Source organism: Fringilla coelebs, assembly GCF_963513975.1.
Source record: "Fringilla coelebs genome assembly, chromosome: 2".
Taxonomy (NCBI): Eukaryota; Metazoa; Chordata; class Aves; order Passeriformes; family Fringillidae; genus Fringilla; species Fringilla coelebs.
The window spans coordinates 94,663,963-94,691,499 of NC_140029.1; the positions used below are offsets into that span (position 1 = coordinate 94,663,963).

The 27,537-nt window shown below is 40.3% G+C and overlaps 1 protein-coding gene across 3 annotated transcripts in view; it reads left to right on the forward strand.

Annotated features, from left to right (window-relative positions):
* Positions 1 to 27,537, forward strand: part of ZBTB20 (zinc finger and BTB domain containing 20) — a 473,573-nt gene that overhangs the window by 241,947 nt on the left and 204,089 nt on the right. For all 3 annotated transcript variants that reach the window (XR_014616920.1, XM_084225372.1, XM_084225373.1), the window contains one exon: positions 3,310 to 3,373. The gene's annotated coding sequence lies outside the window, so the exon portion shown is untranslated. The remainder of the gene's footprint in view (positions 1 to 3,309; positions 3,374 to 27,537) is intronic.

Here is a 27,537-nt window from a genome sequence, read left to right on the forward strand (position 1 = left end):
GGAGAGGGTGATTTGACTTGACCAGATGCTAGACATGCAACCTGTGAAACTTCTGTCTGCCTAAATTCATAGGCAAAATAGGCAAAAGGGATGGTTTGAACAGTTTCTCAAATGAGATGTTAATATTCAGTTTTAATGAATAAGTCTTCACTTCACAACTTAAAAAGACTCTGCTATTTTATTTTTAAACATAAGCTGTTTGAGTCCTGTCTCTGTGAAGATCTGTGCCTTAGTTTTCTTAAATTCAAGTTTGTTATTTTAGAGAAAAGGTTAAATATGAACTCTAAAGATTTAAAAACAGCAACAGAAATGAAAAGAGCTCTACATTAATTTTTATTTCAAAATTTCATTATTTCTCTTCCCTGACACATACTTAGGGTTGGGTATATTTGAAAAATAGCTAGCTAAATTATTTTGCTGTATCCAGCAATGTGCTGAATTAGCTATGGTAGGCTTTTTATCTAGCAATTATTCTGCAAGGTTTCCTTCCTCCCTCCCTCCCTTCCTCAGAACAGTCGTTTTTGCAACTCTCACATTTTGGTTGAAGTTTATGACAATTTTGTGTCCTTCACTATCAGTAATTCATTGCTAGCGCCTTCAGTAGTTCCACTGGTCTTTTTGCCTTGCAGAAGTCCCTCGGAAATGCTGCAAGAAGCAATGCTTTTGCAGTAATGGTAACAAAAGTATCTGGCCTAGCTGCACTGAATGTTCATTCCTGCAGCCCTCCTGTTCAAAGTGTTATCTTCCACATTCACAGCAAACAACGCTGCTGGTTCATTTCTCCTGGGGAGAACGCGTGCGTTCTTGCCCCTGCTGTTTAACCCCTGTGTGCAGGTGGGCTGTGACACCTGCAGGGAAGGGTCACCCCAGTGCAGCAGTGTGAGGAGCTGTGGGCATGTGTGCAGTGCCTGGAGCAGCGCCAGCACCTGGGTGCTCCTTGCCTTTGCCTCTGTACCGTGGTTAATATGTTGGTGTTGTCACTCAAGGAAGCAAGGGCTCTGTTTGGGCTGAGCGCCTCCACCAGGGAGCCCCAGGAGAGGATGCTCCGTGCTGTTTGTCAGAACCCCTGTGGCAAGGGACAGCATCCTCGTTGGCTCATGGATTTGTTCCCTGCACGTCTGGTCCCTCACTGCCGGCTACTGAATGCTCAGGGCTGGGGTGGGAAGGATGTTTAAGCTCCCTTCACCTTGTTGATGCAGAGGCTCAAAAACATCTCTTTAAGAAGTGACCTTTAATATCTGTAGTAGAAGAGAGCAGGGAGCTGGATTTGATGATCTGGAAAGTGTGCTTCAGGGTAGAATCTTTTAAAAAAACCTAAACATTTCAGTTAGTTCAGTTTCTGTGGGGACTCGATTTGAGGTATTACTTCATAATTTCAACCGAAGAAACCTCTGACTTGTGTGACTTTTTGGACACGTGATGAAACTCACCCCTTTAGGGAAGTTCTTGCAGAGATGAGATACAAAGAGGGTTTGTCTGTGGAAGCAGCTGAGAGGATTGCTCGTTCCAGAGTTTGTGCTCATTTATATGTGACTGGTTGCGGCGGAATAGATGGACTCACTGCTTTGACTGTACTGTGAACAAGAGGAAAATACACTCAGTTGATAATGTTTTAAATCAAAATAAATAATGACGCTCTCCTTCATGGAAGGACTGTGAAAAGATATTAACAGAAAACAGTGCAGAAAGCATCTGAAACCACCTTTGTCCACAGTTTCCACTAATATACTTCTTAAACTGTTTTTCTCTTCACATTTTTGATTAAATATCTTGGTTGCCTTCGGCCCCTTACACCACTGGAACAAAACAATGACAGAGTTTCAATCCCATCCTCTAGGTTCCATCCAAATATACATTCCTGATTAAAAAGCGTCTCTCGCCGCTGAGGCTGGAAATGGCCTGTTCTGCTTTGAGGAAGGGGGAGGCAGATAACTAATGGTTGCTCAGGCTGTCATGTTTCTGGGAATCAGCTGTTTTTTCTTTATACTGCAAAGATTAAACAAAGAATGTTAAACATTTCCCAATTTAGCATTTATAATAGAAAGCGGCTGTAGGGCCGCAGCTTGCTGCAGCAAGGGCAGGCATTCATACAAGGAGTCGCTTAAAAAGGCTTTTATTTTCTTTAAACGCCTGTCCAGCCTCCCAGCCCGGCCACTGTGCTTTGCAATCAGGTGGAGGCAGCTTTAAATTTTTACTTTCATTTAAGTAGGAGCTAATTTACGTTTGGAAATGAAAGTTTAAACATCTCAGCCATCTGCAAAGTGGAGGAGGAGGCAGTGGGTTTCTTTAACTTTTCAAATTTCTACAATCCTTTTTCACATCAACAGGCAAGCAAAAATTATCTTTCAGAGCTCCTATTAGTAATAATACAGAGTATTAATGATCCGATTTCTTAACTTCAGTTCTTTGTCTTAGTTTCTAAGATATACCTGTTGGGTAAGTTCAGTCACCTTTATACTTGTATCCAGCTCAGGAATTTAGAAATAAGAAGTTGTAGTCTGAAGTGCAGCAAAATCAAATTTTTTGACCTCCAGACAGCCCGACTTTCTCTGAACCATTTCATTAGGGGTTAAGTGGAGCACTCTGACTTTCTGTCGTAGTAAAGGCAAAGGACACTTAAGGGTGACTGGTAAATAAAAAGAAAAAAAAAGGAGGAATGATATTTTTGTATACTGCCATTGTATATACTTCTATCATGTATGTTTATCACCCTTTCTTATTTTTCAGTTTTACTTGAACGGTTCATAGTGGAGACAAATAAATTGTTCAGTCTTTCTTAGTTAAGAATTTCACTGTTGTGCTAATATGTATCTTATTTCCTGTCAGAATGAAATAAGTGTCATTACAGTTAGTTGGGTTTTATTAAAAGAGCAGCTAAAAATGTCCTTTGCCTGCCTCTCCATTGGCTAGTTTTCAGAAATTCAGTAGTCCTCTGTCATCTCATAGGGAGAAGAGCTAAACTTCTTACATAATTAAACCATTTTCAGAAAAAAAAATATTTCTGGTTTCTTGTATAAACTGTAAGCACCGTAAAGAAATCAGATATCCATTTTCTGGCTTCTCCAGACTGCCTGCAAGATTTTGTCTAAACAACATAGCCTTGTACTCATCTGTCACAAACAGTTGTGTATTACTTGGATGTCTACATGTGTAATTTCATTTGCCTCCTTCAGTACTTAAATATGTTTGTAGGTGCTTGCCCACCTTTTCATTTCTTAAGGCAAGCTTTTTGCTATGATTTTTTTTTTTATAACTCAAAGCTTGAGTATAAAAAATATTTCAATCTTCTTGTGATTACATTTCTTACAGAATGTTGGAAATTCTGGACTGTGCATCTGTTTAGGCACGTGGAGAAAGACAAGACTGAGATCATGTAAGTCATGAAACTGAGGGTGAATAATCCATACTTTGTTCTTTCACCATTTTTTCAATTTATACCCAGATGCAAGTAATAAACCAAAATGAAGAAAAAAACCAACTAGTTAGCTTTTATATTTAAAGTGATTAATGAAAAGCAAAGTTCAAATGAGGCCACAAATCCTGGTGGTGCACAATGGGTTGATTTATTTTGTAAATAGACCATGGATAATTAACCATAAAACAAAACTTTTCTTTTTTTTTTTCTTTTTCTTTTCTTTTTTTTTTTTTTGTAATTGCATAATGACACTGGTTTCTTTTAGTTGCTGTGAGTTGCACAGAGGGATAACGACTTATTCACAACTGGTTACAACTAGTTACAGCCAAGAAAAGAAAAATCCCAGAGCAAAGAGAGGAAAAAGGCTGTAAAAACCCTACCACACTTGCAGTTTCGTAGTAAGGCATTCGCTAGTGGCTACAGGATGGGAAAAGCAAGAGTAGATATTTACATACTCTGATGGTGCTTGCCGTGTTATCCAATGTTTTGGCTCAAAACTCACAAGAAAAAGCTCCTGCAGCTGGCCTTGTAGTCCACAATTTTGCATTGACTTCTAAATAGAATTATTTGTGCTTTGTTGCAAGTTTCCATTATGTGTCTTCCTACTCTGACACTGAGGGAAGAGTCTTCTGGATAGTCATAGTCTGACTTGCTGCCAAGTCCTCTTGTGAGCCAGAGAGTGATGCTAGCTTTTCAGATATTGATATGAGAAAACTGTCTGCCCAACATCCCCAAAATTTGTCTCTTCATAATCCACAGTCATCTGTGGAAGGGATCTCTGATGCCCAAGAAGGAGAAGGTCTAATTTGTTGTGAAAGTACATTCACTACTAATTAAAACTACCAGCTGGGATTACAGCCCCGGAGACTGTAAATAAAGTAGAACATGAGATGTTCAGATGATAATATGGCCACTTTTGTGGTGGTTTGTATTAGTTGCCAGTACTTAGATTTGCTCATCTCATGCCAATTTATCAGACTGAAGAGAAGGATCATGCAGGTAACAGTCAATAGGCAAGAGGTTGGAGATGCCACAGCAACTGACTACGGACACCTCCACTTGCTCTCACATGCCACGTGTGCCTTAAAATGCTTTAGACTGTATTTGTAAGACCTGCAATTCACACAAAGCTAAAATCTGTGTTCATGTCGCCTGTGTGTGCAGCTGTGCTGTGTTTCACAGATGGTGACTCTAAGGGACTTGCAAAAAGCCGTCCTCACTCCAAACGATGGCCTGGGCAGGCAGAGGTAGTGGGTAAAAGTGATTGTCACTGGTATTGTTTTAGCTGTGCCGACTCAGTTTGGTATAGAAAGGTTACAGACTGGTGTTCGTAAGGGGTCTCTATCCGACCCTGATTTGTGGGCATGCGGTTTCTTCTGCGAATATTGAGAATTTCTTTGTCAGAATGTACTGTGAGACTGAGGAGAGGACGAGCAGATTATTAATGGCTGACCATCGCCCCTACCTGCTTGAGTATAGTGCAGATAACTGGGAATAAGGACTCCATGGTTTTAGTCTAGACCCCAGTTAGAAGGCAGGATCTTAGATCAATGCTTTAAACCCACAAGTAGAGAACTGATGAGTTCCCACCGTGTTACTGACACTGGTAACTACAACACATGGGCTGCCACTTGTAATCTGCTTTTAGGCCAAAGAGTCAATTTAAAATAGCACTTAGTTTGAGCAAGAGGCTTCTGTTGTGGGTGGGAGTCATGCTGGGGGCAACATTAGCATTGTACTTACAAAAACAAGTACATTGCAATTGCAATGAAGACAAGACCTCAAAAATAATTTAACTCTCCAAGGCTCAATACTTCTCAATAGAGAAGTCTTTGGCTTCTCTACAGGTCCTCTTGGAAGGGAAGCCAGCCAAGGTCCACTGTGGTAGTGCTAAAAGGATGAGCCTGGCCCATGCCATTCCCCTTGAAACTGCTTTTTGTCAGTCTTGTGCTTCTGGGAAGTTTGGCAATGTATGGAATCTGCTGCATACTGTTTATGTCTTAGAACTTGATTTTATTGACTAACAGAGTCCTTGTATCTTGTGACAATCTTTTTCTGTGCTTTGCATCATGCCAAAGAGACAGGGGAGTGGTGTTGGCATGTCTTTGTATGAATAGGTCTGTCATTAAATATTTGAAATAGAAACATCTGAAATAGATCTTGCCTGAGAAGAACAATGGGATAACTAGAGAAAGCCAGTTTTCTCCAAATTTGCTTTTGGGGCTGGGAGCTTTAAGCAAACAGAATGAAAAAAAAAAAAAAAAAGAAAAGAACAAAGAGAGAGCAGGTTAGTGCATGGGCTTAAAAACAACAAACCCAGGGAGGTGTGAAGGGAGACACAAGGAAAGTTAAAAGAGTGGAGGGATGCTTAGCTGAAGGAGGGGTTTTCCTGTTTGTTTGTTTTAATAACTAAGACCAACTAAGGGAGCGGGAAGCTGCTGGGGAAAGGATTGAAAGTCCTTCATTCAGAAGAGGCCCTGTTCTGTAAAGGGAACCTTTTTCACTTGATGTGGATCTAAGCCCAAGGACCACTGACTGCTAGTGATGGGAATGCTGAGGCATGGACATACATTTGGGTATTTCTTGTCTTCTGTGGTCTCTAAATCTGTATTTTTATTTTGTGCAGATTGAGGATTCAGTCATCTTCCTCTGACAGTTCCTCTGTACTGTTAGGAAAGGGTTACAGGCAGCCTTTGCTGCAGGCACACACAAGATGAAGGGCAGGGTTTTCAATTCCTTTCAGATTGTGGAAAGTGTCAGCACATGGGTCCAGTATGCAGAACGCAAATTCAACAGTCTGCTTGGTGTGCAACAGGAAAAGCTCTGTTAAAAGTAATTGTAGTTCAAGCTTTTGAACAAGCCTTTGTGACTTTCTCCTGTGCTAATAACCAATTGGTGAGGATATGCAAGCCAACTCCTTTTATTTTAGCCACTCTTATCTCCTCCCAAGTACCTCTCCCCAAATCTAATACCTAAAAAACTCCACAAGAAAGATAATCCCAACAGTTTTCCCCAAGATTTCGCCCATCTCAGCCTTGTCAAGTGTGGCATCTGATGTTGTAGTAGGCAGGTTCAAGTTCTGGTTAAAAATGCTTTAATGGGGAACTAAGCAATACAGTTGTTTGAATACTTCTTCTCCACTTTATTCAGAAGTTCACTTTATAAGAAGCAAAAATTTTTTGGTTCTTACTGAGATCCTGACCGTGTTACAGAAACCCCTCACCTAATGGCATGGGAGACAACCACTTCCCGAGAGCAACTCAGTGCTGAAAGAGCCAGTGATTGCTGGGAATGATGTGCTGTGCTTCGGCTCTCCTGGTCTTCCTAAATGAACAGTTCCATGTGTTGGCACTCCTGCTGCTACCTGATCTGGGTGAAAGCCCTCAGTTCTTCTCTGTTTAGGCCAAGATTTGTCTTATAGTTTCAGTCAAGCTTCACATGACTTCATGGTATTTTGCATTTTAGTAATTTGCAAATGTATGAGCAGTGATCAAGAGCTTTCTTAGCAGGTAAAGCAAACATTTAAAGGAATTTTAGATGTTAAATATCTTCTTAATCAAAACTGCTCTTACATTTTTCTACTGGTTAAGTTTGAGGTTAAAGAGCAGAGCAGAAACAACTGACATCCCCTCATTTCTCCTCACTTCAGATTCTTCTGTAGGAGTAGGGCTGTCTGTGACTCTCAATCTGCTGCTTTTTCCCGCTCAGAACTGGTTCTGGTACTTCCCCAAATGGCAGCAGCGATGAATGGTACTTGACCCAACAAGATGTGTGTTAGTTGTTACATGACTGGCTGTCTGAAAAACCTCTTACCTTTCCTAAATCAGTAAGCTCCACCAGTTCTTGGACAAGAGCAGCATATCAGCTGGATCCTTAATAATAATTAGATTATCATTGATATTGGTAGTATTGCAGAAGTATCACAAGCTTCTGAAGCTCACTAAAGTGAACTGAAGGTCGGGACTAGAAGCACTAAAAAATACATACTAGTATTCTCTTTGTGGGGAAGTACTAGTTCATTAAAAAAAAAAATACTTCCAGGATTCTTATTTGTTTTTTCTATTCATACTTCCAGATAAAGCTTTTTGGCATTTGTGGAACAGAAATGTATTTGTCTCAAACTTTTATTTCAAAAATTTATTTTATGTTCTAATATAAAATTTAAATCAAAACTGAGAATAGCTATCAAAACAAAATTATTTTGTCAAAACAACATTCAATTGATTGAAATGATTTTTTAATTTTGTTTCATTGGTAACTTTGCAATGCAGTGTTTAATTCAACTGTAAAACAAAAGCAAATTTCAAAGTCTAGCTGTGCTGTGAAGCAAAAATATTGGGTTGTGTTTGGGCTCTTCTAGATGGTGCTTAAAGGGGTGCTTCATTAGAATGCTACTGAATCTTTTTAATAATAAAAAAAAGAAATTAAAAAGTGTGAGGACCCAACAGGACAAGAGGAAGGAGGTCTCAAGCTATGCCAGGGGAGGTTCAAGTTGGACCTCAGGAAGATTTTTTTCACTGAAAAGATTGTAAAGCATTGCAGTGGGCTGCCCAGGGAAGTGGTGGAGCCGCCATCCCTGGAAACACTCAAGAAACAACTGGATGTGGCGCTTAATGCTGTGGTTTAGTTGACATGGTGGTGTTGAGTCAAAGGTTGGACTCAATGATCTTGGAGGTCTTTTCCCACCTAAATAATTTTCAGACTCTTAGTCTATGCTGAAATCTTCTTGTATTGATGTTACTCTATCTTTGTTCAGTAACAGCTGATCAGAATCCATCTCTGTCTAACTGTATGTAGATCTTCCCTGGAAATGTATTCTGTGTTTCTGCTCAGCAAATTGGGAAGCCTCTGATACTGTGTCAGCTCTCCTGACTCCCATCTCTGTGGGCTGGTTACAAATCAAATTCTGGGTGCCCAGCTGCTTGCAAAGGGAGCAAACAGTTGAAGGTTAATGATAGTGTGAGTGTAAAGCTAATATTAGTTAATATTAGTGTATTCACTTTATTTGTTACTTCTTAGATTTGATTTAAAAGGGACCTTCCCTTAGAAGAACACATTGTAGTTATTGCTTTGCATCTTTTCTTATCCTGTATAACACCCATAACACATTATCTCTTTTTCTTCCTCATGTAGAAGCTGTATATTTAAATAGTGAAATTCTTCTGGCAGCAGTCTTGTCACGGGCCACAATGTGGTAGATGCCTTGGGGACATTTTATTTTATAGATTGCTGCTTCGTCTAAGTTTAAATTCTTCAGTATTGGCCTAAATCTGTTTCAGTGAGAGCACTCCACAAAAGAAAAGCATGACTATAAGGGGGGGTGTGTTAGACAAATAGGGCAAGGGTGAAGATTAAAAGCACAGAACATAGTTAAGAATTGTTCTCTTGCTGCAAAATGTAAAGCATCTGACCTTGTCTGAACAGTGTGATGATCCATATTTTTCGAAGGACTGAGCTACTTAACCCACTTGTGATACCTTGGTTATTCAGGTCTGTCTGCCTTGAGCTTGGATAGATACAATGATCTTGTATTCCTTGAAAATATCAGCACTGCAACTTCTGTAAGTTTGGGATAGATCAGTGAAGATTTGATCACAAATTCAGTGGAAGTTGTGGTTCTGCCAACTTCGGAGTTCTCACTCCCATTAGAGGTAAACAGAAGGTGACAAAATAATGCCAACTGAATTTTTTTTCCATTCATTTGACCACCTAACCTATTGTTTATGTTTTTCAAAACAGAAAATGGGTATTTTGTGATACAGAAAAGCTGCTTTAAGTAAATACGTATTGGGGCAATAGTGCAATAGTGTTGTTGGTTCAGTGTTTCTCTGTAAACAGGCCTGTGGCAAGACAGACAGAAAGGTATGCTTTGTCCAACAGCTGTCTCCTGTATCCACTAGCATTTTTTTACATGCCTAATCATGTAACCTACTATATCAATATAAATTAAATTTAGTCTTAAGAAGACTGATTTAATCTGCGGGATACATTTTGGACCGGTCTTGGACATAAAGAGCTGGGATATGAATGTATTTAGGCCTTAAAAAGTACAAAAATAAAAGCTCCCCCACCTCAGAGCTTGATAAATAAAGAAGTAAAACAGTTTATGTTGTGGACACGCTCTCAGTATTTCCTGCATGCTGGTGGAGCAGTGCACATCACAAAGTTAATAATAAAAGCAGTAAAATATCCCAAGCAAACAGAAAGCATCTGTAGGTCTTGCCTTGCTGGCTGATATTATTGGGATGGTTGTTTTTAGCTTACCACTCCTTTAATGCTTTGCAAATGTATATGTGCATGCTGAGGGTTGGTCAGGAATTAAACTGTGTTTATAATAGTTCTATTCAATTGCTGCATTGTGCCTGGATGCCTGCAGATATGTAAGAGCACAGGAAAAGTACTCAAGAAACTATTAGACCATGGCTGGTCTACCAGCCCTAGTCACAGGAGAATGTAATGGGCCATAAACAGGATGTAAAGAACCATTTGGAAAGATGTTTGGATAAGTCCTGGCATATAACTCATGAGGTGTTTGTTAGTGAATGTCCCCGCATTTCTTGTAGAAAACAGATGAAGTTCCTTTGGAATGTGTATTGAGCCTCATCTAAGCTCTCTCCTTGGCTTTAGCAGGCTGGGGATCAAGTTCACGTTGGAAATTCTCAATTCACACTGCTGGATGCAGTCAGAACCCACAACTCTTGTTCAAGCTGTTGCAGCCTGTGCTGCCTTCAGCCCCAAATCAGCACTGGCACTACAGCTCTCCTGGCTGCAAATTCAGAAGTTGGAAAATGTCTGATGTTAACTTGGTTTTAAGTGTTACTTGATGGAATCACCTCTGGTAGTATGAGTTTGGGGAACCCTGAGATCTCCTGATAATTTTGTTCAGTCTTTCCTTTTAGAGGTAAATGGGCCATTTTGCTGGGAAATGTCAATTGTAAGCATAATTCCAAAAGGGTTCCTCATAGGAGGATTTTAGCAACACAGGTAATGAAGCCCCACTAAGAAGGCAGGCTCACTTTCAGGAATCAACAGTCCTCAGGTCAAGAAGTCAGAGAGTTTCCCAAAAGTTAACTTGGGGAAAAGAAATTAGTTTATCCCACTGGCTCCAAAAAAGCAATTAGCAGTACACATCCATAGAATTGTCTTCCTGATTGTGTGCATTTAGGTTAGTTCTGGATTCCCTTTTCAGACTCAACTGTTTAACAGAAATATGGCAGCATCTTCAGAAATTGCTGATTCCTGTCTCAGGCATAACAAATTTCACAGCATATTCTTTAATTCCTATTTCTATAGCAGTTTGTAAAGCATCTTCACTTACAGGTTTTTAGTATTCAGTGAGAAATAAATTTGGGAATACGATCCTTCAGGTAAAGGGCCTGTTGCAAAAGTGTCTAAGTCCTTTGGTCATTGCATTGTACAAGAACTTCAGAATTTTGCAACTGAAACTCCTGAAAGGTTCATATAAAAATGAGATTGCTGTATTTATGGGAAAATCTTCATATCATCTAGATGTTATGTGAGGCATTTAAAAAATCCTGAAATATCTTTAAAGATGAAACAATGGGAAGCTGCTTACCTCATGACATAATAAGGCAAAATAAGGTCAGGAAAAAAGTCATGGTTGCAGCTCCAGCGACAGAACTGAATGAGTTATTTGTAAGAAATAATTTATTTGCCAAATACAGCTTTTCTTCTCCCATCAAATATACACAAGTTGATCAGTCTCTTTGATTCAGGAATCGTTGGAATTTATCCGATGACTGCTTTCAAAACTTATATTCTATGGACTCTCTGTAAAGGGTGGTGAAGGAAGGATGGCTGTGGTTTTAATACTATTTGCAAAAGCCTATTCTGTAATTTTCCTCTCTGGCATCCATCTTATAAATTTGCATTACATGATGCCAGGCATTCAGGAGTCTATAGTTTTGATGAAAGGGAGTAACAAGTTCAGCTTTCATGCAACAGTTAATGTTCATGCAGCAAGAGTTAATGTTTAGCAGATAGGAGGCTTCATACAGGTTTCTGCATCCTCTAACATCCTTCATATTATATTTATTTTATTAACCCTATGACTGAAATGGTAAACAATAAATAGAAAAAGGAGGTCATGATGTTGCATGGATGAAGTGAGGAACGGGGTGTAATTATTTCATGAGTGCGCTGATTCAGAAGCTCAGGGTGAAGCTAGATGCTTCTTTTCACTGCACATAAGGGCAGAAACATGTCATAAGGAGTTGCTGGTGTGCTGCATTCATGAAAGGAGCACAGCATTCACTTTCCAGCCACCAGAGAGTAAAGGAAAGACAGAGAGCTGCAGACATCTGTTACTGTGTTTGCTTACCTACCCCTGTTCCTGGAGGTTTTGAAGCAGGATTTGAAAAGTGTATGTGACAGTCATTGTCTCTGGCCATACTTTACAACAACCTACTGACTTTAAAGGGCCAAAATTTGGACCTGCATTATTTAGCCAGTGGTACACACAGGGCACTGTCAGTGAAAAGGCTGGGAACGAAATTTAGTTCCTAGTTTCCTGCCTATTATTTAGTACATATCTGATTTGAAATTTATTTTCTGCATACCCTTGCGTGCATATTCGTTGGCACATGTGCTTCTTGCCATTATGGGGCAGATCCCATAGATTTTCTGCGTCATTAGTACAGAGAGCCAGTCATTAAAAAAACAAAACAAAAAGCTTATTTGCCTGAGCCGTTAAGATTTTTTCTCACAGTTCTGCCTGTGGCGCCTGTCACTAGCAGTCAAATAAGGACAATTTTACCATTCTCTCCTGCTGCTCTAATTTTTTTTTTTCAGTGCCAGTACATGTATTTGTTATTCTTTATAACTCCCTTTGAAGTTGGGAATCCAAGGGGAATCTAAAACCGACCAGATGTTTCTGCTGCTGGAGACACAGAAGACAGCAAGGATTAAGTTTAACTGAAACTTAGTTCTCTACAAAACCCCATTACAGTGAGAATTCTTCCTCAGTTAGTTTTATTTATTATTTATATTTGCACTTGCCATCCTGGGTAGGTGATACCTCAAGTCATCTGGCCTGGGAGAAAAATGGATGATTTATCCAAGTAAATAGTGTATCAGCAGCTGCCTGCGTTGATTTCCCTTATGGGGTTTCAGTTCCATTACACTGCATATTTCCCACCCACACTCTTTATACAGTATTTCATGTTGAGGAAAATCATTCCCATCTCTGTAACTTCAGAGAACAGATATGTGGAACCATCCAGGGAGAGGGCAGTGCAACTCCTGTGTGCGTGGGGAGGGGTGACATACTTAAGAAGGTACTGGCCAGAAAACAGCACGAGATTTTTAACTCCTTCTCCTGTCATGGCTGAAAGATGAGAGAAAGGAATAGAAGCTGGCATGGGAGACTCGGTATGAGAAAGAAGTGTTGTGCTAACCTCCTCAAAGTGAGAGCAGCAGTCATCTTGCAGGTGGGAAAGGACAGGAAGAAATGTTTTTGTTTACTTCTGAGTTCAAGTAAGATGCTCTTGAACCTGCAAGACAAAAAAAAAAACCTGCAAAAAAGTTTTAAAACAGTCTGTGATATGAAATATGTGTATTCCTGTGCAGTATCCATCTCCAAATTAGGTGTTAGGCAATCCTGCTGGCCTGCTTCTGCCAGCTTCTATCTTAGAAATAACCCATGAGAGAAAGGAGTGCATGTTCAGGCCTCACGGAGGTCCAAATGGGAAGGCAGAAGCAGAACAAGACCTTGGTCTCTCTTTACCTTGGGCATGGCTTAAAATAGAGTTTGGATCCACTTTCAAATTTTAAACACTTCAGATTTCTGGAGTACAGGTTACCAAGTTATCTGAGTTTGTGGGACTGCCTGTCCCTGTTGCCGTCTGTCCCACCCATACGCAGCTGTTGAGTGTGCTGATACCATTCAGTTGAGTCGGAAAGAACTGAAAAGCTGATTTGTTTTCTACAGAATGAGTATCTAAGGAGAGGAGAAGAAGTCAGAGTAGTGCTCCTGCTGAAGGAAAAACAAGCAGAACTTATCAGCTAAGCATGTTTGGCAGAGGACAGTTGTCTGGCTAGCACAGAAGAGCCACAGCACAGGCTGTCTTCTGCTCACCAAGAACATTGTCTTTGTTCTGGGAGAGAGGACCAAAGGCAATCGTACTCCTCTTGTCTGCTGCTTACAGGCTCTGATTGCAAATCTATAGGAAGGCAGACTTTATCAGTATCTGTTTCATGTCTGAGCTGGTGTGGTTTTTTGAAGTCCAGCCCTCTTTCATGTTGATAAGTCAAGGTACATCTCTGGCAGATATCATTTTCCCTTTCCTCTCTACAGTGGGATTCCAGCAGCTCTTCCCTGATTTTTCTCTGTATGGATTCGCTTGATTGTTTCACACCAAATCTCACTGCTTCTCAAGTCTTGATGTCACAGCCACCATAACTGAGAAACAGTGTTGGACTCTGCCAAAGTTTCTCTTCTAATTGGCCAGATGGATTGCTAACACCTTCACTGAGGCACTGTCCTCCATCATGTGCTATTGGAGTTGCTGCCTAATACTGCAAGGCCCTGCACACCACCCTAATTTTTTTTTAAACAGGAAAATCAAAAGCCTGGTAATTGTATAGAGGCTCCCAATGAACACCAGGTAAAATGCATGCATTGTAATAAGCTCTCTTCAGAACAGCAAAGGGGAGTGGAGCAAATGATTTGCTAGCACTATATACTATCCTGTACTTACTTAAAGCTGCTTTTCTGATTTCAAAATATAATAAGAAATTAAGTCCTGGAAACACTGGGTGATTTGTATTTGGGATGTTCTGTAAGGTTTTGAGGAAAGATAAAAAGAAAAAAGTAATCACATGTTTTTATATTTTAGGACCTGAATTTCCCAGCTTTGTATTAAAGGGAAACAAGTTAAAATCAAGAATTTTTGACTTATGTATTTTCTCTTCTTTATTTTTTGTGAGGGCATCAAGGCAGATGGTATGAAAAGCATTTATATTGGTCTCTCTGCTGACGAAGCTTAGCCTAATAATCCAGGACTTGGAACTGGCTGCTTCAATAAAAACACTTTCTGAGAGATTTTTCCACTCAAAACACCAGGAGAAGTTTTTTTAATTGACAACATCAAAAATTAGTATCCTGCCAGGACTACATTTCTTTGCACCTTATTACTCAGAACAAAAGATTAATATGTTCTCATTCTGAGCAGGAGAGTTTTCAATAAATTTTTCCTTAATTAAACCAAAAATGAAGTGAAATGGTTTACCACAGGATTGTGAGAGTGAAATGATGAAAAGCCCAATTCAATGTGTGATGTGCTGACCCTGGCTGGTCTGTAGAGTCCCACCAAAGCTACTCTATAACTCCCCTCCTCACCTGGACAGGGGAGAGAAAATATTACTCTTGGGTCGCGATAAGAACAGGGAGAGATCACTCAACAATTACCATCATGAGCAAAACAAACTCAACTTGGGGAAAATTAATATAATTTTTTACAAGTCAAATCAAAGTAGGATAACGAGAGATAAAACTAAATCTTAAAAAAACTTCTCTGCACTCCTCCTTTCTTCTTGAGTTTCTCTTCACTCCTGATTTTCTCTAACCCCTCCCTGCAGTGACACAGGGGAATGGGGAATGCGGGCTGAGGTCAGATCATCCAAGTTGTCTCTGCCAATCCTTCCTCCCTGGGGGGAGAACTCCTCACACCTTTTCCCTACTCCAGCGTGGGGTCTTCCCCATGGGAGACAGCCCTCCATGAACTTCTCCAACCTGAGTCTTTCCCACAAGTTGCAGTTCTTTACAAGCATGAGTCCCTTCCACAGGGTGCAGTCCCTTCAGGAACTGGCTGCTCCAGTGTGGATCTCCCACGGGGTCACAAGTCATGCCAGCAAACCTACCTCAGAGTGGAATTCGCTGTCTCTGAGGTCACAGGTCATGCCAGGAGTCTTTTCCAGTGTGGGCCTCCCAAGGGGATGTAGTCTTCTTCAGGAATCCACTGGCACTATTGTAGGGTCTTCCATGGGCTGCAGGTGGACCTTGCTCCACTATGGACCTCTATGGGCTGTGGGGGCACATTCTACCTCACAATGGTCTGCACCAGGGGCTGCAGGGGAATTGCTGCTTCAATGCCTGGAGCACCTCCTGCCCCTCCTTCTCCACTGATCCTGATGCCTGCAAAGTTGTTTCTCTCACATATTCTATCTCCTTTGTGCTGCTGCTGTTCTTCAGTTTTTTATCCCCCTTTACATTGTCCCAGAGGAGCTGTGACAGTCACTGATGGGCTCAGCCTTGGCCAGTGGTGAGTTTGTCTTGGAGCCATCTGGCTCTGGATCTCTTGGGGGTAGGGGAAGCTTCTGGCAGATTCTCAAAGAAGCCAGCCCTATAGCCCCCTTGCTACCAAAGCCTTGCCATGCAAATCCAATATCCATATCAGTTATTTCTTTGTCCTAGTTTGAGCACTTGATCATCTCCTGATGATTGCTGTGTTCTCTTGTTTTTGATGGTTTGCTAGATATTTTGAAATTTACCTCAGTCTTACCTCAGTCTTTGAAATTAAGAAATCTCAGCTTTGGAAATCCCAAATTAAACTGTGATTCTGAGTTCCCCTTAATTGTGAGCCCCTTGACATACAGAAAAGGCAGCATTCCCCTTTGTTCACTTATAGTCTGAACTTCAACCTATAACCCAGTTGTAGTGGAGAAAACTGAAAGACTGAAGCCAATGGATAAGAAGATAAAATGGTTCAAATCTAAAATTTGAAGTTCAGCACTGTGCAGGCCCCACCTGCATTTTTGGATTTTTAAATGTGTGTGTTCTTGAGACATTGCATTTGAAATATATACAGGAAACTAAGCTTAGCTGGAAGACTGTAACTTGTAAACATTTTCCCATGTATGTTTTGACAGAATGGTATGGGGGCGTAGGGCAGGGCTGTGGATTTAGAAGATATTTTTATGCTTTTGTAACACAATCCGTAGTCCATTTTAGATTTAGTTTTGATTAAACAAAGATATTCAGATGTGCCATGAAAGTTAGCAAATAGTGAAACAGGTTCCTCAGAATTGTGACACCAACACTCCAAAGCAGCCTGACCAGGTGGGAGGTTACACCCTACTTTGTTAGGTCAGTTTGTGATGTTTTTCCAACTGCCCTGAAATGTCTAGAAATATAATTTAGTGTCATTTACAGTTGTCTTCTTCCAAATAGGAGCACTGCAGGCAAGAGTGTGCAGTGGAAAGGGCCAGTTCTGCCAACAGTAGGTGCCAAGGACGTGGTTTACCTATTGTCAGTAACATACTGTCTTATACAGTCAAACGGGAATCTCTCTTTTATCTCTTGCAGTCTTGAGTATTAGGCTATATAGGCAATGAGTCCAAACCAACAGGGAGCCAGAGGGTAGATTGCACATCAGACTGTGAGAGTCATCATCAGGCCAAGTACTCCATCAGGCCAGTTGGAAAAGCATCTTGTTACTGAGAGGCAGGGATGGATTTTTGTTGTGCCCAGCCCGCTCAATTAGAGAGGGAGGATCAGATAGCCCATAATATAGCTGTGATACTCTTGAGCACCGATGGGTTACCAGTCCTTGTGCTGTGCTCAGAGTAGCACATGTGTGAATAGGGTAAGGACTTGGAAGCAGCCCCAGTACCCCCAAACTGTCTGAGTTATTCCAACAAAGTAGCATAGACCTCTGTGGAGCACATTCTCCACCAATTTGCCGGCATTCGTGTTCTCTTGGTCTTGGAAAACATTATGCCTCCTGTTCTCAAACAGAGTTCCTGTTTCCCTCGTGGTTTAACAGCTCCCTTGCAGTTGTGGTCCTTAGATCTACCTTTCTTGGATCTCCAGTTTGCCCCATGGCCTCTTTCAGCTTCCTTTCCCCAGGCCCTGGACAGATTCTGAGCTCCCTGCTAGCTTGCTGTTGCTTTGTATCTGCCCTCTGATTGCGGGTGCTGCTGCTCTGACAGTCTACCCAAATCCTTCGTTGCTCAGAGGAAATAATAACTCTCATTCAGCTGCTTTCTTAGCGTTTATTGTGACATCCGAAGACAAATGCAAACTCATCTCTAGAATCATTATTCTCTTTGAAGAACAACGGATTGTCAGGGGAGACATTTTTTTGTGTGGATTCACTTAGAAGTTCTGTCCCCTAGTGTGGTTCTCCAGCTGCCCCTGTCATATCCTCCGTTGTTGTTTATCCAACTTTTAATAATTTCCTTTTCATGCTAGAAAGGGCCACATAATTTTCTCTGTGTGTGTGCATGTATTTGTGTCTACTTCATGTTTTTTCATTTCTCTCGATTCATAACATACAAAATGTATAGGAAAAGGCATTCATTGAACTAAATACATTTATTATTTATGCATGGTTTATATTTTTTGGCCTAAATTTTGTTGAGTGTCTAAGGATTTTGTGCACCTCCATTTAGTCATTAAGGTGTTTCTTAATCACCTCACATCATGACTAATTTTTGGGAGACACACTGATTTGTGAATAGGGTACACCTGCTTCTGTGGAGAAATAGAAAATGGAGGGGGCCCTTCTTGGGGTTACTAGAAGAGGTAGAGACTATGAACATTGTTCTCTGTAATCAAAAGAAAGAATATCACTTAACACATTGCTGATAATCAGCTATTTATTTATGTTTTCGGGATCAGCAAAGCTCCTTTGAGATACCTGAATGTAATACCTGAATGGCTTTGGTCAAATTGTTTTGGTTTCAAGTCATCTCTGTTTCTGATGGGAGATTTGGCCTGGTCTGGAACCAGCTAGAGGTGGTATCTTAATTTGCTCTATTAACATAAGCTTTCACCCTAAAGTGTTGAGATCAGCATAAGGCTTGCCTTTACAGGAGCATGCACAAATATGAGGATGGGAAATTTCTCAGAGACACTGTCACTCAACGTCTATGGGTAGAGTAGGAATGTTGTTTGTTCTGCTTCCAATAGCAATGGCACTTCACCTTGTAGCAAAAGGAATGGAAGGAAGCAGCAGAGGGAATGGCCCTCAAGTCATGACTCTGGTCTCTGGTTTTGGCAGTTTAAGCTTTGGGATAGCATGGGAAAAAAAAAGAAAACAAAAAAATTACAAAAACAAAACACAAACAAAACAAAAAACAACCACCATCAAAAAAGATGACTTGCAAGTAATCAGGTACAACATCACTGGTTGTGCAGGGGACAGGGAAAAACAGAGGAAAATCAGTGGGAAACATTTGAAAGTGCAGCCCTTGTCCTGTTGGAGTGAGCAGGACTTTTTTTGGCATCTTTTTTTTCAGTTCTGCATCCCTAAAACATCCCAAGCCCATGTAAAATGTACTTAAGAGGAAAACTGAACACCATACCAGCCTGAAACACCTCAGCCCTGGGCTGTCCCACACTTTGGCACCACTCTCCCAGGGGACCTGGGGAAGCAGCATGTCCTGCCTCCCAGAGACACTGGGATGGAGGCACTGGGCATGGAGGGCAGCTCAGGCACAGTAACAGAGGCCTCCCAATGAGCTCAGATAGGTACCAAGGCTAGATTGATCTGAAGGTGGAATTGGGAATCTGAGGTGAAAATGGTTCCTCATACTGAGGTCCGTTGTGTGAGCACCAGATCTCTGCCTGGCTGTGAGTTACTGTGCAGCTTTTCTTTCTGTGTTTTGTTTAAAATTTACCCCCAAGTGTTTGTAGTGTAATAGTGATTTTTCTTTCTTGCATTAACACAAGTGTAAGCTATGTACTGGATTTATAAAATAAGGATTTTACAGGCATGAAGCACATCCATCTGTATTACATAAACATAGATACATTTTGGGGTTTTTTTCTTTTCCTTCCCATGTTTATGCTGCACAAAACTTAATAAACCAGATACAGTTATGGCGTTGTTGGCTTTAATCCGCATAAGATTTTTAAATCTTTTCTCACATTATAACATATTTAAATGCTGCTTTAATGGCAAAAAGGAATTCTGTGGCTGTGAGCAGAGGAATATGAAAGGTATAGTGGCTTTCCTGTGAGAGGAATATGAGAATATTCACTGACAGAGGAACTCTGAGGAACAATTATCCCAAGCTGTGTCTTTGACGATGCTCTCAGATTTTCCACTTCCATGAGCACAGTTGGGCATGTGGTGCCAGGGTGAGAAATTCCACAGTGGCTGGAGGCAGAGTGCATTGGGTGCTGGCCTGGCTGGCAGTGTTGGAAGTCAGGAGTTGGAGCTGGAAAGAAAAGAAAGATGACTTTCTACAGCTTTGAGACAGTAAGGGGGGAAAAAATCCCCAAACCACCAGTTTGGAATGTAAGGAAAGAGTCCTTGGAAGATGCCCCTTTCCAGACTTCTGTGCCTCAGAGGCTGAGTTTGATCTTGAGATTCAGGTTCTTAAAATACCTGTACTGTCTTCTAAGACATTGCTCCTCTACCTCCAATTACAGATTTGTTCTTGTGCAGTTTACTTATATATCTGTTGAAAGCTTTGGAGTTTGGTTTATTTATTTATTGAATTTTCTGTATCACTGGTACCTAGGGGTTTTGTGGTTTGGGTTTGTTGTTGTGGTGTTTGGGGTTTTTTTTAAGGGGAAGGGTGGTTTGATGTTGTTTGGTGGGGTTTTTTTTGTTGTTTTTGTAATCCAAGTATTTGGTAACTGAATGTGAAAGCTCTGAAGGATAAAGAAGTGATGCAGGTCTTACCCTGGTGGGCACTGAAATCTGAGGTCTGTTTGGATGCAGTTTCAGCCACACCTGGTTTTGCTGGGGTCAGTCAAGGATATTGTTTCTCTGACTTACACCAGTGTATGAGCTAGACTTCCAGATTATCAAGTTGGTTGCATCTAGAGAGGCAAGAAATTGAAGAGGTTCTGAACAAGCAAGAGAGGAGAAAGCAAATTCCTCATTTTCTAGTGCTCCAAGTACTAGGGATTGTTTCTCTTGTATACATCCCATTTTATATGTTGCTTGAAATTAAAAATTGGATTACCATATGTTACACTTTCTGTTTTGAGCATTACTTGCTGTTCTTCATAACTTTTAGGATTTCTGGTTAGGAATGGTTTACTGAATACTTGAGTTTGATAATCTCTGGGACTCTATCTAAAAGATTGCCTTCTTAAATTATCATATAGATTGCTTGCTATGTCAGATTGCCTTGACTTTTAGCTACTGTTTTGTCTTAGTGTTTGGAAGGAATGGTCTCGTTTCCCATTCTTTGTATGAGTCGTTTCATAGAGATGTTCCCTGGCCTACCTTTTTAATGTTTTCTAATTTCTCTGTTGAAAACTTGGGAATGCTGGATAATTCCCTAATCAGGCAGACAGCTAAAATAATGGACCCCAAAATGTAGGCTGTTAATTATTTTTCAGCGCAGCAGCAATGTAATGTGAGGCAGTGCAGCTTTTTGGTAGCAAGTGAAATAATTTTGGACATACTGAAGACTAGAGTGATTAACACTTAAACAACACCGCACTTCTGAGGATAGCAAAGCACTTCATAGCATTTCATGAAGGAGGCCTTCCTTTCGTACCCAGAGATGTACTCTTCTGTCTCTAACTCTACTCACAGGGAAAAGAGGAAACAGTTCAGAAAGAGGTGAGGAGCAAGGCAAAGTTATAATTAGCGGTTGTACTGACTGATGATAGTAAAACATAGACCTAAAGACTCCATTTTAGTCCTTTGCATGAACCCTGGAGGGACCCATTCCCAGCAGGGCATTTCTGCAGCAGCTACTGCCTTACCAGGCTTGACACAACCTGACAGAATGGGGGAAAAGCCCTTCTGCAGGTTCATGCCATGGCTAAAGAGGGAAGGGAGAGTATAAACACTTTGTAAAACCATGAGTGGAGAGCTGCTTATGGACGCAGAGTTTGGAGGAATGCAAGAGGAAGGAAGAACATAAATGAGCTGGTATGTATCTGACGGGGAGAATTCGTGCATGTTGAGCCCAAGAATGGGCAAAGGAGAGAGAGGTGTGGAATAAAGTCATATTTGCTTTCAGCTACTCAAACACAAAAAACTGTGTAATCAGCACTGAAAACCCAAGTATTTTGTTGCTAGTGCTCAGCTCTGAAAAACCAAGTTTTCTACCTGTGCTTTGCAACACCTTTGAACTGGAAACATGCAATGAATATCACCATGTTGTGGCCTACCAGGATTATTTCAGGGTAATGGTCAACTTGAATTTGTTACCCTTTATGTGGAAAGGTTTGAGGCCATTGCTCATGGTTGCTCTGGCTAATTGTTTTAGCAGTTTAAGAGTATACCATACTGTGAACATCTCCCCTGTGTGGTCAGCCTACCCACGAGAGAAGGGTATCAGACCCCAGAGTAAGTCCTAAATTCCTTTATAAATAGCTACAGCTGGTTTGCTGTGATGTTTTTCCTCGGTAATTACAATAAATATGAACTTTAAGTTGTATCAAGTATTAATGTGTTGGGTTTTTCTTTTTACTTTGGCTTCAGCAGTATTTTTAAATCCATAAACTAAGGATTTTTTTCTAAATTTTAAGAGAAACCTCCCTAAGCATAAAAACACAGGACTAAATTTGCTTTCTGGACATTAATATAGCCTTTAAGCAAGCAAAGTGAGCATGAAGAGTGATAGCTGTGCTTGACTCTAAGGCTTGACTTTGGTGTATTAGACAAGCTCCCTTTAAACTGGATATTCTGGTCTTATCAATAGCCAGGGAGGAAGGCAAATATCTTCAGACATATATATGTGTGTGTGACATTTAAAAATTGTCTTACTTGAAAAAATACCATCACTGTTACAATTTATTCACTGCTGAAGCATACATAGAGCTGAAAAAGGTCTGTGCTGATTAATGAGACAATTATACACATTAATACCAGATTAATCAGACCTCATACTTTTAAGACAACAACACAAAGACACAAATAGAGTTTTGAAAAGCATTATCCTATGTGTTGTCCCTGGCTGGCTTGGCTGAGATGTACATAATGATGGTTGGACTTCACAGCGCTAAAGCACTGTTACTCAGAACAAGTCCCGCGCATAACCAATTGCGAAAACGAAACACCAATAATCTGAAAGAGTTAACCAAGCCTGTGAAGCGCCTTTCTGCCTGGGGGATGATACAGGAATGCCATCATTCAATCCCATGCCAGGGGTTCTAAGCTATTATGTCCTGCATACTGAATAGACGCAACATGAAAAGTCTGTCTTTGGGATCCGTATTTTGTAGCAGCCTGCATACACTTTCCTGCCCTTTTTGAAAACTATGACTCTCGTGCAGTTGTATCTCACCCCGACATAAAATGCTGTTAATGTGAAATAATGAAAGTTTTAGAAGAGGTTATCAGAGATTTTGCTATGAGCAAACAAAGATCCACTGAAGTCCCAGTACTGCAACCAGCCAGCAAATGGGTACCTCTGAAAGCTCACACATTTACTGCATAAAACACATTTTCAGGCAGAATGATGTTTCTTTAATTATTTCTGTCATAGAAGGTGGTCCTTGGCCTAGTTTAATATTGTCTCTGCAATGTGAAATGTGTTAGCCTTGATCATTTAGCATTTGCAGCTGAGTTTGAAGACAGTCTCATTTAAGCTCAGGAACCTTACTGTTTGTCATTTCAAGGAGTCTTGTGCACAACAGTGTTGTGTTTAGTTGTGACTGTCAGGTTGTTCCACCATTCTTCAGGGCTGGCTTTAGCACTCCCATGGCCCCATGGCTCCTCACTTGCTCTTGTGAAGCCTTTTGGCTGTATGTTTTAATTATTTCTGGTTTTTCCACTCTGATTGCAGTTTTCTTTTTAAATGGTAGACAGAGCTGACTCGTGCTGTTGACTCCATGACCTGCTTCTCATTTCAACCCCCACCTGCTTAAAAAGTTTAGTAGTTAGCAGAATGTCTTCTGGGACTGATATCTGAGCAATGGACCATTGAAAAGCAAAATGAAATATAAAACTCCTTTTGTGTCAGGAGCTCTGGATCTGCAAGTGAACACCTGCTCTGCTGATCACTGAACCTAGGGAAGGGAAGAAAGAGGAGGAATCTCTTGAGACTCAAAATGGCCTACTGAAAGTCAAATCCCCATCTTTCTTGCTGTATTAGCTAATAAGAGTAAAAGTGAAAAATGTAGGGTTTTTTGTTGTTCTTCATATGAAATGCATTGAAACGTCAGGAAGAAACTAAGTATTCAGTGAGGACTGAATGGTGCAGGCTATGGATTTTTGTTTTGGTTTTATCATCAACTCACTGTGTGACTTTGATCATGTGTCTTAGTTTTACCCTGTATAAAGTGAAGCCTGGAAAAATACGCAGTGTGGTTTTTGATGTTCCACTTTATTTATATAGATTCCCCGCCGTGCTTTAGTGACTGTCCCCCTATTATGGCAGTGCCACGTAGACTTCAACAACTTGGAGCTGAGCTGAACTCTGACAAGGAGAAACTTCATTATGCTAACTTTCCCCACAGCTAGCTTCTCCCATCAAAAAGCAAGCCTTGCTTTAAGCCTCAGTGAAGTAACAGCACATTTCTGGTTATCTGAAGAGGCTCAAATATAGTGGAATGAATTTATTAATGATGTATTTCCTCATAGCAAACAGATTTGTGCTCTCCCATAATTAAGCACTACAGAAATAGTACTTGTCACCTTCCCTTTAGAGAAAGTGGAAATAACCACCATGCAATGTTAGGCAGTTTTCTCCAAAAAGAAAGTTTTATTGTCGAATCCTTGCAAGTCTTATATTAACAAAAACATATGTTTTATTTTCTTGGATGTTAATACAGTTTTTTGTTTGCATATAAATGTTCCTGTGAAGTGTTTATACCGCTCTGAAGGAAGAACACTGTTCACACATGAAAATCTGTAAATTAATCCAACTTAAAGCAAAAGTAAAGCTAGCACATCTGTTTCAATGTCTCAGAGAGTAAACCAGATGTGTGTATATATAATATATACATGCTAGTAGTAGATGTTAAATTAGATTTTAAGAAATTGTTCCAGCTTAATAGCCTAAAATGTTATTAGTAACATAGATAAGGAAATTACTTAATAAAAAATATATGATTTTTAACCTGACAGTGTCCCTCTTAATTAAGTTATGAGATCCTTAGATGAGTGATGTTATAACAGTGCAGTGTGTAACTTCTATTATTTATAAGACAATGCCAAAGAGCTAGCTCAAACCGATTAAAGCAAGAAAAATCTCATTGGAACTTGCCATTCTGAGCAAGTGAATGCTGAATCTTTCTAGAGAATTCATGCAGCTTTGGCATCTCAAACATAGTACCCAGCTAGATCTTTTCATGCAGGAATTGCACATTTGGGGAAAATAATGATAATAATAATAAATTTTTTAAAAGCAAGATCTTGGCAGGTTTTGAAATGTGAAGAAACAAAAATCCAAGTATTTCAGTTGTGGTTATGGGTACAATATAAGTTAGAAATCTGGGTATCCTCACCTATTGTACAAAGTCAGCCCTACCAGTGCAGAGAAGGTTTTAGCACTGAGCTGTGCTGACGCCCGTGAGCATTCTGAGCTCCAGGCAGCCACAGGGCTGAGCAGGGAGGATGGAGTGTGATGGGAGGATGGATGGAGTGTGATGGGAGGATGCTGTGTGATGAGAGGATGGATGCTGTGTGATGGGAGGATGGATGCTCTGTGGTGGGAGGTTGGAGTGTGATGGGAGGATGGAGTCTGATGATGGGAGGATGCTGTGTGATGGGAGGATGGAGTCTGATGGGAGGATGCTGTGTGATGGGAGGATGGAGTGTGATGGGAGGATGCTGTGTGATGCACAGCAGGGCTGTGTTGGCACCAGGCACCACTGAATCATTTCCGTCCCTCTTGCTGCGACAACCAGGGAGACCAAGATTAGCAGCTCACCCAGATCCCAGCTGCAAGCCCAGCCCAGCCCAGCCCAGCTGAGCAGTAAAACAGCAGGATCCTTGAGAGAGTTTGTGATCTCCAGCTTGCAAATTGCTTTTGGAGGTTCCATACCTCATATCTTTCTTTGCCTGTGGAATGTGTTTTATGGTTTTCACTGTATAGAAATTAGGAATAGTGTCTGGCTCTGAAGGTGGGAAAGCTAGTTGTCCTTGATATAAGTGTTTTTAAAAAAGATAAATATTGCTTTTGTTGGTGGTTAACTTATCATTAGTGGGGTTTTTTTACCTCTGTCCAGTTACTTTATCAATTAGGTACTTTAGTAATTTAATTATCTACAATTCCGGCAAACAAATGATAAGAAATCCTAAATCCTGGAGATCTTGAAATCAATCATAGATATTTTCTTTTTAGGTCCCTGATTTTATCCTACATATCAAAATCTCTGAAGAGTGATTGATTAATATCTCTTACTCTCTCTTTCCTGTTCCTACCACTCTTGAAGGCTGTAAAAATCATAAATTATGTGGAATTTCAATTAAACTGAAAGCAGCATGAGCAGTTTATACAGAAGAACTTGTAACGTACTTGCAACTATTTTCCTAGTCTGACTTCAGAAAAATCCTTAGCAAATAATGATGATAGTTAATTTTAAAGGATTGATTCTGGGAATATTGTTGAAGCAGTCAAAATGCGACATTGCTAAGCAGATATTTAAGAAAATGCGTCTAATATCTTAACATGATTATAAATTTAAGCTAGTTTTCCATAGTAGTTCAAGCTCTAACCCCTAGAACTGGTAGACTATAATCATGTCTTATACTGATCCTGCTTGGCATGGAAAATGAACGTATGCAAGGCTTAGATTAACCATGCACCACAGATGTACTCAATGAGCCTGTTTCCTGTTTTGCTTTATAAGCCCCCCCAATCCAATCCTTTAGAGACATTTTTATCTGCTAATAAGCATAATTGCAGTCATTCCTGCTGTCATTTATAAAATTATAAGACATTTATTTAGTCAGTTGTGGTGTTTAAGGCTGTTAAGTTTCCCTGACCAGAATTGAAGCTATGCTGGCAAATGTTCTCTAAGACTTCAGTGGTACACCTAGTCTCCTGATTCTCTCTCCAACAGATCATTAGTCTCTGATGAGGCATTTACCATGTAGAAGTTTGTACCAGAGACACAAAAAGTTCTGGTTCTCACCTCTATCTGCTTTTATACTATTTGTGGTTACATAGAGATGATCCATCCAGTTTCTCCTGAGTCTTGCAGACTGTGGATTTAGACCCTAAAGCCTGGAAGCTTTCAGCACTGTACATATGTGTGAGCAGAAATGCAGATCCAAGGGGGTTCAAGCAGAGAAATAAGGTGTGTGATTTCTTGCAAATTGAGTCAGATCATTTCAGAGGAGTGGAAATCTGCTGATGATGCTGCTATAAATGTCACATCTCATCATATAAACATAAAAATGTTTGGGTTGAAAGGGTCCTTAAATTAAGATAATCTAGTTCCAGACCACCTGCCATGGACAAGGACACCTTCCACTAAACCAGCATGCTCAAAGCCCCGTTCTCAAGGGAAAGGAGACCTTCTTGCAGCCCTTCTGCTGCTCATGATAGCTTCTTGGGCTGCATCTAACTTCAGCCTTCATTTCTCCTGTAAACCATTTCAAAACTCTTTTTTTTTTCCCTTCTGCCATATTTTTTAACTGCAGATAATGAAAACAATTTGATGGATACACATGGAGACTGGAATTCCTGTATTTATTCTGATGTTACACACGAAGTGATTGGCAGGCTCAGTTCCTTATTTCAAGAGTGAGCATATCTTTTTAAATCAATAGGAATTTTGCCATTGACTTGAATTTGAATTGTTGAAAGGACTCTTGTTTTCAGGGAAGATATCTAAAAGTGTCAGAACAAGCACATCTGTTAGCCAGACATAACTTCAAAATCCTGAATTTAGTAGGAAGTTTTAAAGGCTTTGTGGGAAATAATGGACTGCTTTGGGGAACTGCAGAGTATTCAGATTAATCATCTAGACAGAAGTTTGTGAGTTTAGGGACTTTTCAGTATAGAAATGCTGGAATCATGAGCTAAATGTTACGGTACATCACTTGGTTCTACTCAAAAGGTATATCATCCTTTTAACTTGTGAAATCCTACTGTCTAAAGGTATGTCAAAGTAAAATAGTTCAGGCAGGGGCAACATCAGCACAAACTGCGACTGTTACTAATTTCACCCTCACTGGTATTTGTTCCATGCAATTGCTGCTTATTCTCCCTAATTCACAGTACAGATGATT